The 13,485-nt window shown below is 40.1% G+C and overlaps 1 long non-coding RNA gene across 1 annotated transcript in view; it reads right to left on the bottom strand.

Moving 5' to 3' along the window:
• Positions 1-664: 664 nt before the first annotated feature.
• LOC117803093 overlaps positions 665-13,485 on the bottom strand; it is a 179,240-nt gene continuing 166,419 nt past the window's right edge. The window contains exons 3-4 of the long non-coding RNA XR_004626734.1: positions 4,489-4,748; positions 665-964 (exon numbers count right to left, since the gene is read on the bottom strand). This is a non-coding gene — a long non-coding RNA (uncharacterized LOC117803093). The remainder of the gene's footprint in view (positions 965-4,488; positions 4,749-13,485) is intronic.

The raw sequence follows: 13,485 nt of genomic DNA, 5'->3' as shown, positions 1-13,485 counted from the left end.
TCTTACTCAAGATTATATCCCTTCTTTGAGGGCACTCCCCAACAAACTTCTTGCACAAACATTTCCACTAAGAGTCCTTTCCCCGGGAACCCACCATAAACCAACAAGTATCACATTGTTGTAAGGAGTCGACAAGCTAAATTAGTGAAAGAGCTGTGCAAACTGTAAGGTGCAATATAAATTTAACAGGGCATTATAATAGTCATCAGTATCATCAGTATTTCTCGGTCTCAGGCTGTCTTCACCAAAGAGAGGTTAATGGTCTTGCCATGCTTGTCCTTGACAAAGAAAATTTTAACATCATAATATTAGTGAATACCTTATGGCCCAATATTCTGAACTTGGTCGCTAGAGCCAAACAAACCTTTATCTCTTTTATGCATATTATTGAAGATATTAGGGATTGTAGACTATGACATAATGCTTTTTATCTATGAAAGAGCTCATTTAAATTTAATTAGCCATAGATTTTTGTCATGGATCACTTCTGTGTATATGTTGTATAAAAGAAATTGGCTAAAGTATTTCTAAAACTTGTTCACATGTAGAATCTGACTCTTCTGAATGTCAGGGTCGTGAATGTCCATGTTTTCCACACTGTATCACCCAGTGACCGTCAGTCTACTGAGAGTGTGGACAGTGCAGCATTTTGTCAGAAAATTCACAGAGAATAAGAGGCACAGGCTTTACCTTTCCGCAGCGCGAGGCTATGTTAACTCCAGCGTTAGGAATGATGCTCAGTCTGAGGTACCTCCTCGCTCACCATCTCCACAACTATTTGCTTCATGGAGGTTAAAATCCCACTGCTGCCTCTGGGATTTTCTTCTATACACTTGGCACACATTCTGCAAGTTTTCATCCTGGCATTGATGCTTATGACCAAACAGACAATGACAACTGTCATGACTGCTAGCTGGCTAGAGCAGTTGTAAAATTCCATCAATTTGAAGATGCAGCATGATGGCTGAGAAAATAAAATGTAAAATAATGTTTGCTTCAGAATCAGTGAGATGGAATAATCTCTCTAAAGCTGTTTCCTTACACAATAAGATAATGGTACTCGCCTCATATGGATGTTGTAAGGGCTAAAGAAGATAGTCCAGAGGGCATGGTTAGCATGTCTGGCATGTGGTGAGGATTTAATAAGTGATATTTACCATTACTGTTGTTATGATTATTATTAACCTCAGCTGAAGTAACATGTATTGCTAAACTCTGGATTAATAACTGAAAAGTGTTACCTAATGGCTGATTTTTATCTCTCACCAGCTGAACAGAAGCATGCTTATGAGTTTTCAGAACCTTCTTTCTCTCATTTGGTTTTCTATTTTATCCCTGGTATAAGCCTCCTCTCCTACCCAGCCTGAAATTCTTACCATTCTAAGGAAAACAGTGAAAATAAAGGGACTGAGTCTAGGAGACCAACACATACACACACACACACACAAAATACACAGAGGTGCTCATTAAAGCTCTCTCGTTAACTGATATTAATCAGTCAATAAGATTAATATTCTCACTAAGGTATTGAGTAACATTCAAAATAAGAATATATTTTTTCTGAGATCTGAATTAAATTTCTGTGCCATTACACATAAAATTTTTGTACCAAAGACAGATACTCAGTCAATATTCAAATCATCATATTACATGGCCCCATTATTGATTTAAAAAATAGTTACCAAATATGTAAATGTTCCAAGAAGAGAAGGAAAATCTCTTGTACCTGCTGTTTCAACTCTGTGGCTACCTCCGTGACCACTGATGTTCATATTATTTAAAGAAACCAGAAAATTGTGGGTTTTATTCTCTTTGATTATCCTATCACTCCAAAGCCTTTCTTTTCTTTCTTAGACAATTCCTTTTAAAAACTGAAAACCTTCCAGCAATCATTTTCAAATACTTCAATTTTACTAATAATCAGAGAGTCAGATCAGGAAAGACAAACACTGAGAAACATGCATAAAGTGAGGAAATACCATCTCTTTCCAGACTCAGAACAAGGTATATACAAATCCAAATTTTACATTTCACAGACAAATAGGATTTTGTAGGTGACCCTATACTAAACAGTGGATGGAATATCAGATTCACTTGCCATAGCAGGATTTCACTCATTGTCAATCACAGAAGGTTTCATGTCATGATTATGCATATGAGCTGTGATTACAAAATACTGAGATTCCATAAAACATGCATGAAAATAGGAACAAATGTGCACCAATATATATATATATATATACACACACACACATTAGCTTGGATCCAAATCCCACATTTGCTTATTACCAAAATGGCGTAAGACATGTTAGCAGAGTTGCTTCCTCTCCCTAGTCCTCTCACCTATCCTATCCAGCAGGAGAAAATATATCATGCAATTCCTGAGCTATCCGAGAACCATCTAACCTCTTCCTGTTGCCATATTCTGTTCTATTTCTGCACAAATTTAGAAAGACAGGAAGTCATGTGTTGGAATATGTCAGAAGTAGTTTGGTTAATACTTGAGATTTACCAAGTCCATAATATTATAGACTCTAGAAGCCCCAATCAGTGCCTGACTGCTACTGGAAATAGCCTGACAAGTTAGCGAGACTGACTCCACAATATTCATTATATGCCCTAAGAATTACTTTGCCTGAACAAATTCCACATGCAATGTAGGGGCCTGGCTGGGGGAAGAGCTCAAGCTGACAGAACCAGCTCTGCAAATAGGCCACTCAAGAAATTGACTCACCAGTAATAGATGACTGAAATTGGTCTGAAGGGCTGGCCTTTAAATACCCAGAGAGGGAAAATGAAACTTGAATTACCCAGTTATTCTGAAAGGAAAAGGGGGGGGGAACCCTGTGAATTATGATATTACTCATAGAAAAGCACATGAGTCAGGAGGGTGACACAGGAGTGGTTCAGTCCCAAAATGCTGAGAGCACAACTCTGGCCTGAGAAGAAAAGGGGTTATTTTAAGGGCAGATGTAGCCAGATGGAGGTTAGCATGCTGGATGGAAAAGGGGAAAATCAAGCAGAGCTTGCGGGAATTTGAAATTACTTCCATTACAGAGTGCCCATTTCTCTTTCTGGCCCTGGCTTAATACAGGTCTGATCCATTCATTTAGATTCAGATTTAGAAACTTCGATTTGGGTAAGGTCACCAAGAGAGAGCTATGAGAAAATGGGACCTTGTGATTGCAATTCTCTAAAAATTACACAAAAATGATAATAAATGAAGAATTTAAACCATTTCCTCAGATTGCTTTGGCCATAAAGGATATCAGGCTGTCTCCATGAGTTGTTGCTTTAAAGCATGTTACTCATATAATACTACATTTAATCATTGCAAGAGACTCTTTTTAAGACAAGCCTTCTTTTAAAGGAACACTTCTCATCTCCCTAGATATCCTTAAAGGAGTGCTTTATCCAAGCTCCAGTTTGCACTTTCCCAGCCTTATCTGTCTGTGTGAAGAGCTAATGATAGGGTATTCTCTCTGAGTGTCTCCACAGGACTTCATTATGTTGTTCCCAGCATCAGTGCAATGGGGCATAGTCTGCAGTAATTAATGGTTCCACATCCCAGGGCAAGAGGAAGGGTCACAGTTCTTGGTGGCTCCATCATCTTGATGCTCATTGCCTTGCATGTGCAGTATCTGAACAAGGGTTTCAAATGGGTTTGAAAGAAATGCAGCAGGAAAGGTCCATTATAGTTATTTTGGAAAGATGATAAAGCCCCCCAAGTGGAAAATCAGGGGAAAGACTTGGCAACTTTCAGATTCCACATTAAGTGCTGATTCTATGGCCATTAGTACTGCAGATGCACAAAGGGAGGAAAACCGCATCCTGCCCTGTAGAGCTGAGAAGGGCATTTGAAGTGTCATTGGGAGAAAACACTTAGAGAAACAAAAGAACACCTCTCAGAAAGCAGTAAGTACTCCTTTCAAAGAAAAGGGCTCCAGAATCCTGGCAGAAAACATACATGGGGGATGTGGGCTGGCCATGACACAGTTACGAGGGTTGGGGATGGTGGCAAATGGAGACCTCATGCTCCATTGACAGAAGGCCTTCTCTTGGCCAGGCCAATAGTTGTAATCTACAGTGTTATGGAATTTTCACTTTTTTCAGAGATGCCAGACATGAAAATGTATGTGTGTGTTGACAATGAATCCAGAGAATATTTAATTACTATACAGGCCAAACAAAATGTTTGTGTCCCAACCCAGCCAATCAGCCTCTATTTTTAACCCTAGGAGTTTCACTCTTTGGGGCTCCCCAAAAATAAAAGATATGCATAGAAAAGATAGATTAAATAAGGAAAGAAAACACACAAACAGTTGGTATCATAGTTAGATATGTCATCTGTTTCCCCAGCCCCACAAAGGCTTGGGCATATTTACTGAGATGTTTGCTAGCTGCCATATTAGATAAAGCTTGAAATCTTTATGACTTAACACAATGAAATGACATAAAGTAGAAACAACACAATTATTTCTTGCTCACCTGACAGTTCAATTTGGTGTTCTGTGTGTGGGAGGAAGGCAGGGAATGGGGAGGGACGGAGGGTGCTCTCTAGTAGACTTCTTCTTGAGGACCTGCTGTCTTCACCTGCTGCCTCTCTGGAAAAGCTTGTCTCCATTCAACCAGCCAGAAAGGGAAGGGGGATTGATCTTGAAATGAAGTTTCTATAGGCCTCTCGTAGAAGTGATGTACATTACTTCCATCAATGTTCCATTGGCCAGAATTCCATCCTATGACTGCACCTAAATGCAAGTAAGAATGCAAAATGTTGATTGTATCTCAAAAAATAATAACAATAAGGAAACTGGTTTGAAGAAAAAAAAGATGTGCCCCTATTAGGGACTAAAATGGAGCTATTTTAGGAGTAGCAAACTGGGTTTCCTCTCACTCTTGTCCCTATCTTTGCTGAGAGTGTTCACTCAGAATCTTACCCATTTACTTCTTGGAGCTTTGCCTTTCCTAATTAATCACAGTATAATTATCTAAATTTTGACTTTTGACAATTAAGTCTATTATACTCTGACATCTCTTCCTTCGTACTCTTAATTATGATTTAAAGCTTCCTAAGAATATTCAAGCTTCCTTTGCTCCAAACCATGGCATTCTGACTCTGTCAAGTTTTCCAGTCCTGGGCCATGTGTCATAAGCTGATGGCACCTCATGGTCACCCTAGCACAGTCTCAGTTCAGGTGTTCTGGGCTTACTCATGAATACCTCATTGACCTGAGGCTGATTTTTCCCTGAAGCTGGAAGCCTTAGAGGTAGAAGCTTTAGGCAATTCATCCCATGGCGTTAGCTTTGCTGTGTGATCCTCTGTTTTATCCATAGAGAGTGACAGTGTTACTTTCCAGAGTTGCTGCGGTTGGGCTGCCTAGAACCATGGCCTCTCAAGACTGAGGCACTCAGAATTCCCCATTGCTGGGAATGGTGGACTCATAGCTGCATCCTTGCTATGAGGATTCAGCACAAATGTAATGACACTTTACCTTGACAACATCCTGATTCCTCTTCCATTCAGTTCAATTTATATAAATATGAATTGATGGATAAATGTGTATATACAATGTATTGATTACTTCCTATAGTCAGGAATGATTCTAAATGGTTTTCTTATATTAACTCCCATAATATTCAAAACAATGCTGTGAATGTGGTGCTATTATTATCCCTATTTCTGAATAAGGAAACTGAGTTAATTACCCATATCATAAAGCAGTAATTGAGAGAGCCAGAATTTACACATGACCCAAAAGACTCACACAATCATGTAAGAACACTGAAGGGCCAAGAGAATATACTGCTTTGTACAGGGCGGCATCATAGCTTTGCGATGATTAAAAGTTCTGTACATCTCTTTCTTTCTGCCTTGTCCTCTACATTCCCAAAGGAATCTCAGTATGGACAGGCAAAGCTTTCCATGAATGTAAAATTATGCATTTTGCTTCTGAAGCCAGTACCACTAATCCTAGCCCCCTTGCTGACAGTTGGTTTCTGAATTGCTCTGCTGTGCAATGCTTGCTTCTGGGACATGAGAAAAAGTCTCTGGGGGCTTCTAGGAAAGCATTTGTTGATTATGAAAAGACACAAATGAAGAAAAGGAGTCTTTTTGTCTAGATGTTGTTTTGTGATATGGCAACCAGAATAGCAAGGAGCAACCTCTGATCATAAGGGATGACAGCTTCAGGACAAAATCCAACAGGCTGAAGAGGGCAGAGAGGCCAGACAGAAAGAACGTGGGCCCCTGGCATCTTGTTTAGAGTCTAACTTATCCAATATAGACTCATCATACCTGCAGACTTCACCTTTTGTGGAATAATAAAGTTTTGTGTTGTTTTAGTCAGAGTCCAGGTTGGGGCCAGAGGGGTTGCTAGTAGCCAAAAGCATTCTAACTGTACAAAGCCTGTAAAGTTAAAAGAAAAATAAGGAGATTTGAGGATTAGTAAAATGAACAGATATTTTCAAAAAGATGCAGTAATAAATAGATGACAGGAAATGAGTTGGGAATGAAAATTAATAGAAAAGAGTAAGAAGGTAGGATAAATGAGAGAGAGAAAGCAAAAGGTCAAATATAACAGAATTAAAGAGTGCAGTGAATTTTGCAAATCTTTATAGAATACTGAAACTGGCCCATCACTAAATCAAATTGCATAAGAGAAAGTAACTTATTTCCAAGATCCTTTAATCATTTGCATATCTTTATTATCTTGATCCCTCAAGAAATATTTGGCTTAAATTTATAGAATATGTTTTATGTACTAATAGTTTCATATTTATTGTCTCACTTGGTATGTGCCCCACTTTTTAAAAGAGATCACTGTGGCTTAGAGACGCTTTAGTTAATGTGGCTGTGACTCTTTGACTAGTGACAGAAACCCAACTTGAACATAAAAGGACTTATAATAGATTCCCTTATCTCAAAGAAAGAAATTGTCCTGCAAAGGAGATGTGAATACAAACCACTAGTACCATACAATGGAATTATAAAATAAAGATAACCAAAGGAAACGTTAGAAGTAGTGGAGAGGGAGTAATCACTCTGGATCTTAACATCCCATTAGTTAAGTAGGGTATATCTGATCTGCATACACCAAGGCTAAAGTTCCAATACTGAGGAGGCCTGCTCCCATCATGCTCTACAAAGTCATAGGGCCAAGGTCAGGAATGATCTATGTGACTGTGTAACTTTGGAAGATTTGGGTCACAGAAATGGCCTTGTTAGAAAGGGAGAGACTCATGGGGCGCCTGGGTAGCGCAGTCGTTAAGCGTCTGCCTTTCAGCTCAGGGCGTGATCCCGGCGTTCCGGGATCGAGTCCCACATCAGGCTCCTCTTCTGGGAGCCTGCTTCTTCCTCTCCCACTCCCCTGCTGTGTTCCCTCTCTCGCTGGCTGTCTCTCTGTCACATAAATAAATAAAATCTTTAAAAAAAAAAAAAAAGAGGGAGAGACTCAGAGTTCAGTGGCTGATATGGGCATGCACTACTGTTGTGCTAAGCCAGCTTTCAGCTATGCTGTCCAAATGGGGGTATAAATGCATTTACAGAACCATCTAGATTTATCTCTTGGCAGAAATGTAGATGGGCATTGGGAATGAACTAGAAGCAGGTCTCTAGTCTACCCATCATCTATGTTACTCTCTCCGGGCCTAGTTCGCAACAAATGTGTACCTTTTATGTCTCCATATAGCAAGAAACACGGCTGCCTATAGCTCCTGAGCATACATGTTGTAGTCCAGCCACCAAGAGAAAGGCTGACCTACCGCAAATATCTGAAAGAAGAAAAACAAATTCATGGGCCCAGGATAGCATCTATTGATCTAGTGAACTATGGTAAGGAAACTGGATAATATCAAATATATAAGGAGCTTCTATTTTAATCTTGTGGTTAGGTGCTAGGCAAATAATCCAATATGCTTCTACTACAGAGAGACTGAGTAATTTGCCAGTGGTTGTAAATGTTGGAACCCAGATCCGAACTTCACTCTTACAACTCAAAACTCTGTGACCCTCACAGTGTTACAAAGATGAATTAATGAATGTGGAATCACCAGAAGGTAGCAATTAATTTGTTCCTACCTAACTATTCATATTCCCTTTTGGGTCTTTCTAAATCCTCAGAAGTATTTGTCTTTTAAATATTTAGTCAAGACATTCTCCATACCCACTGCAGAAACTATTTTGAGGTTCTCTTTCAAGATGGCAACATAAGCGGGGCACCTGCGTGGCATAGTCGTTAAGTGACTGCCTTTGGCTCAGGGCGTGATCCCAGCGTTCTGGGATCGAGCCCCACATCAGGCTACTCCGCTGGGAGCCTGCTTCTTCCTCTCCCACTCCCCCTGCTTGTGTTCCCTCTCTCGCTGGCTGTCTCTCTCTGTCAAATAAATAAATAAAATCTTTTAAAAAAAAAGATGGCAACATAAGAAAACTCTGAATTCACCTCCTCCACAGAACACACCAAATTATACCTATTAGAACAATTACTACCAAAGACAGATGGCAAGAGACACGGGGACACATTAAGGAAACGAACCCCCATCCCCAATGCTGCAACGGCATTGGGGAGAGAGAGTACGGAAGAACTAGGAACAGATTGCTCTGTCCTTGGGCACAGAAAAAAGGCCACATTTAAAAGAGCATCGAGTATATAAAAGAGACATCACTAGAACTCTGCCAAGTGGTAGAGAAGCTGTAGGAAAGTTCTCCAGGTGAGAGAGACTAGAGAATGACACAGTTTATATCCCCACTTCACCTTAAAAGCCTAGACTGGAGCAGTCTGGGCACTATTACAGGCAAGTCTGGTTATCTTAGTGAGCTTGCAACTTCAGCAAACCCAGCTCTCTTCCACCTTAAAATCCCAGACCAAAGCAGGGTCCAGCTTACAGTGAGTTTGTCACTTCAGTGAGCCCAGGGTCCACAAGCCCACACCAGCCACCCTGTGATGATGAGACAAAAGAAACAAGCCACAGTTTCTGCTTTTTCTTTTTTAAATTTTCTCATTTTATATATTTTACTTGTTTTATTTTTTTCTATTTTTCTTCTTTTCTTTCTTGTTCTGTTTTTTCCCTTTCTCTTTCAAAGCCATGGTTTAAAAGAATAACTAGCATACACAGCCATAGTTCCTGCCAGCCCACTAAAGTCTCAAAGCACACACAGTCTGCATAGGGGACACCATACACAAGACCATTCCTTCACTTTTAAGAGAAGTAGCTTTTTTAACTGTTTCCTTGGCTGTGGAGGTCCCTTAAAAAGTTAAAAATTGAGCTACCCTATGACTCAGCCATTGCACTACTGGGTATTTACCCCAAAGATACAGACGTAGTGAAGAGAAGGGCCATGTGCACCCCAATGTTCATAGCAGCATTGTCCACAATAGCTAAATTGTGGAAGGAGCCGAGATGCCCTTCAACAGATGACTGGATTAAGAAGTTGTGGTCCATATATACAATGGAATATTACTCAGCTATCAGAAAGAACGAATTCTCAACATTTGCTGCAACATGGACGGCACTGGAGGAGATAATGCTAAGTGAAATAAGTCAAGCAGAGAAAGACAATTATCATATGATTTCTCTCATCTATGGAACATAAGAACTAGGAGGATCGGTAGGGGAAGAAAGGGATAAAGAAAAGGGGGGTAATCAGAAGGGGGAATGAAACATGAGAGACTATGGACTCTGAGAAACAAACTGAAGACTTCAGAGGGGAGGGGGGTGGGGGAATGGGATAGCCCGGTGATGGGTAGTAAGGAGGGCACGTATTGCATGGTGCACTGGGTGTTATACGCAACTAATGAATCATCGAACTTTACATCAGAAACCAGGGATGTACTGTATGGTGACTAACATAATATAATAAAAAAACATTTTTAAAAAGTAGCTTTTTTGCCTGATCCATAGAAACAAATACAAAACTTCAAGCAAAATGGAAAGACAGAGACTATGCTTCAAAAGAAATAACAAGAAAAAAATCAGAAAAATAACTAAATGAAACAGATAAAAAATATGCCTGATAAAAATGATTTAAAGTAATGATCATAAAGATACTCACCGGGCTGGAGAAAAGAGTGGAAGAACTCAGGCCTTCAATAAAGCTGTAGCAAATGTTAAAAATAACCAGGGTTGAAGAATATAACAACTAAGATAAAAAATACACTAGAGGGAATCAATACTACACTAGAGGGAATCAATACTACACTGGAGGGAATCAATACTACACTAGAGGGAATCAATACTACACTAGAGGGAATCAATACTACACTAGAGGGAATCAATACTACACTAGAGGGAATCAATACTACACTAGAGGGAATCAATACTACACTAGAGGGAATCAATACTACACTAGAGGGAATCAATACTACACTAGAGGGAATCAATACTACACTAGAGGGAATCAATACTACACTAGAGGGAATCAATACTACACTAGAGGGAATCAATACTACACTAGAGGGAATCAATACTACACTAGAGGGAATCAATACTACACTAGAGGGAATCAATACTACACTAGAGGGAATCAATACTACACTAGAGGGAATCAATACTACACTAGAGGGAATCAATACTACACTAGAGGGAATCAATACTACACTAGAGGGAATCAATACTACACTAGAGGGAATCAATACTACACTAGAGGGAATCAATACTACACTAGAGGGAATCAATACTACACTAGAGGGAATCAATACTACACTAGAGGGAATCAATACTACACTAGAGGGAATCAATACTACACTAGAGGGAATCAATACTACACTAGAGGGAATCAATACTACACTAGAGGGAATCAATACTACACTAGAGGGAATCAATACTACACTAGAGGGAATCAATACTACACTAGAGGGAATCAATACTACACTAGAGGGAATCAATACTACACTAGAGGGAATCAATACTACACTAGAGGGAATCAATACTACACTAGAGGGAATCAATACTACACTAGAGGGAATCAATACTACACTAGAGGGAATCAATACTACACTAGAGGGTGCAGAAGAACATATCAGCTATCTGGAAGAGAGGGTAATGGAAAGCATGCAAGGAGGTGAACAGCAAAAGAAGAAAATTTTTTTTATTTACATTCAATTAGCCAACCCATAGTACATCATTAGTTTCAGATATAGTGTTCAATAATTTATCAGTTGCGTATAACACCCAGTGCTTATCACATCACATGCCTTCTGTAATGCCATCACCCAATTATCTTTTAGTCCTAGACTTTTCTTTCCACTCAATTCCCTTTAACACTTCTTATAAGGCTGCCTTACTGGTGGTGAACTCCTCTAGCTTTTGTTTGTCTGGGAAACTCTCCTATTCTGAATGATAACTTTGCTGTGTAGAGCATTCCTGGTTGCACAGTTTTTCCTTTCAACACTTTGAATACATCACACCAGTCCCTTTGGGCATCCAAAGCTGCTGCTAAGAAATCAGGTGATCGCCTTATGGAGTTTCCCTTGTATATAACTTTTTCTTTCTCTGTCTTAAAATTTCTCTCTTTATCATTACTTTTTGCCATTTTAATTGTCACATGTCTTGGTGTGGACATCCTTGGGTTAGTTAGGGACTCTCTCTGCTTTCTGGATCTGGAATTTTTCTACCCCTTCTTTCTCTTTCTTCTCCTTCTGGGCTCCCTATAATGTGAATGTTGTTATGCTCGATGATGTCACTGAGATTCCTTAATTTATTCTTATTTATTAATTATTCTTCAGTCTTTTTCTCTTAGCTTGGTTACTTTCCATTACCCTTTCTTCCAGATCATTGCCCTGTTCTGCCTCCTCTAATCTGTTATTGATTCCCTCTAGTGTATTTTTATTTCAATTATTGAGTTCTTCATCTCTGATTGGTTCTTTTTTATATTTCTTCATAGTTCTCACTGAGGTCCTCCCCTCTTTTCTCAAGTCCATTTTACGGACATTACTTTAAATACTTTATCAGGCATATCATGTATCTCTGATTCATTTAGCTCTTTTGCTCAATTTTTTCCTATGGTGCATGTTCCTCTGTCTCATTTTGTCTCTCTGTTTGTCTCTATGTAATAGGGAGGTCAGCTATATGTCCTGACCTTCAAAGAAGTGGCCAGAATGAGGTGCTCCAGGGTGTCTTCTGTGTGAGCTGTGTACACCCTACTGTTGTTGCTGGGTTGTGTTTGCCTTCAGCCTTGTCAGCTGCAGTAACCCACTTTGCCTGCCCTGGGCACACTTAGCAGGGTTTGAGCCCTATGCTGTGGGGAGTCTAAGGCTACCACAGACTCACAGGGAGGTGAGGTCAACAGTTGGGTTAACTTGTCTGCACTTAGTCTCTCTGCCACAGCTGTGGGCATGTTGAACAGCAGAGTTTCTCTGTGTGGCCACCTGATGTACCAGATGCCTGCCCCCCTAGTCCATCAGCCAGGGCTGCAATCACACTGATCAGCAGGGCATTCTTTTTGTGCTGCCAGCTAAAAGGTTCATCTGCTGGAACTGTGGACATGCTGGTATATGGGATTATGTCCCCCTACCCCAGGGAAGGAGTCACTTTGGAGTGATACTGGTCCCTTTCTTGCATGGTGTGTCAAGGCAAGGGCCACCCTTGGAGGGGTGCATGCCAAGTGGGTAGGTTTGATGAGGGGATCTGCAGGGGTAGGGCCTGAGTTGCTAGTCAGATATGGGAACCAATGCTAACACTCTACACCTAAGTGTCCTATCTAAGCTGGGGAAAGGGAGAACTGGTGCCTACAACTGCTTTTGTTCTTAGAGTAGTCTCCTGAAGATCCCTGCCAATCCAGTGCACATTGTGAGATTACAAACACCTAAGGTATTTGGTGTTTTTCAAACTGCTATTTCTGAGCTCGATCTTGTGCTGAGTTATTATGCAGACTCCATAGTGGGGACTGTGTGGGTGGAGACTCTGTTTCCTATTGCCCTCCAGCTCCCATAGAGTTAAGTCCACTGATTTTTAATGTACCAAAAGTATAGTGTTGCTCATTTTAAAAGCTCCTAAAGTTAAGACCTCTAGTTCTCAAAGCGAAATGTAATGGAGACTCATCTTCCCCATGCAGGTCTGTGGTGCCTAGTGTGGGCTCTAATCCTCTCAAACCTCCAAGCTTGTGGTGTCCCTCTTGTTTGTGGCTAATTTCACCAGGGATATGGTTTCCAATCACTTTTCTGTCCTTCCTACACTTTTCACTGTGACCTCATCTTTACCATTAACTGTAGGTCTGTTCTACCAATCTTTGGGTCATTTTCAGAGTTAGCTGTACAAATGTAGCTGTTATCTCAGGGTGTCCATGGCACAAGGTGAGCTCAGGATTTTTCTACTCTCCATCTTTCTGACCCTCCCAATTATATCCTAAATTCAAAAATATTTTTACTAATAGATAATGTCTGTTAAAAATAAAAGGTGTTTCCATTGTTGCTAATACCTTTGCTGAGAAGTATTATGAACATCTTTGTGAACAAAGCCTTTTCCAGATTTAAGATCATTCCCTTAATTATC

This window comes from Ailuropoda melanoleuca, chromosome 7 (genome assembly GCF_002007445.2).
Source record: "Ailuropoda melanoleuca isolate Jingjing chromosome 7, ASM200744v2, whole genome shotgun sequence".
NCBI lineage: Eukaryota > Metazoa > Chordata > Mammalia > Carnivora > Ursidae > Ailuropoda > Ailuropoda melanoleuca.
The sequence above is the reverse complement of the archived record's forward strand: the minus strand, read 5'-3'. Positions and strand labels throughout refer to the sequence as shown.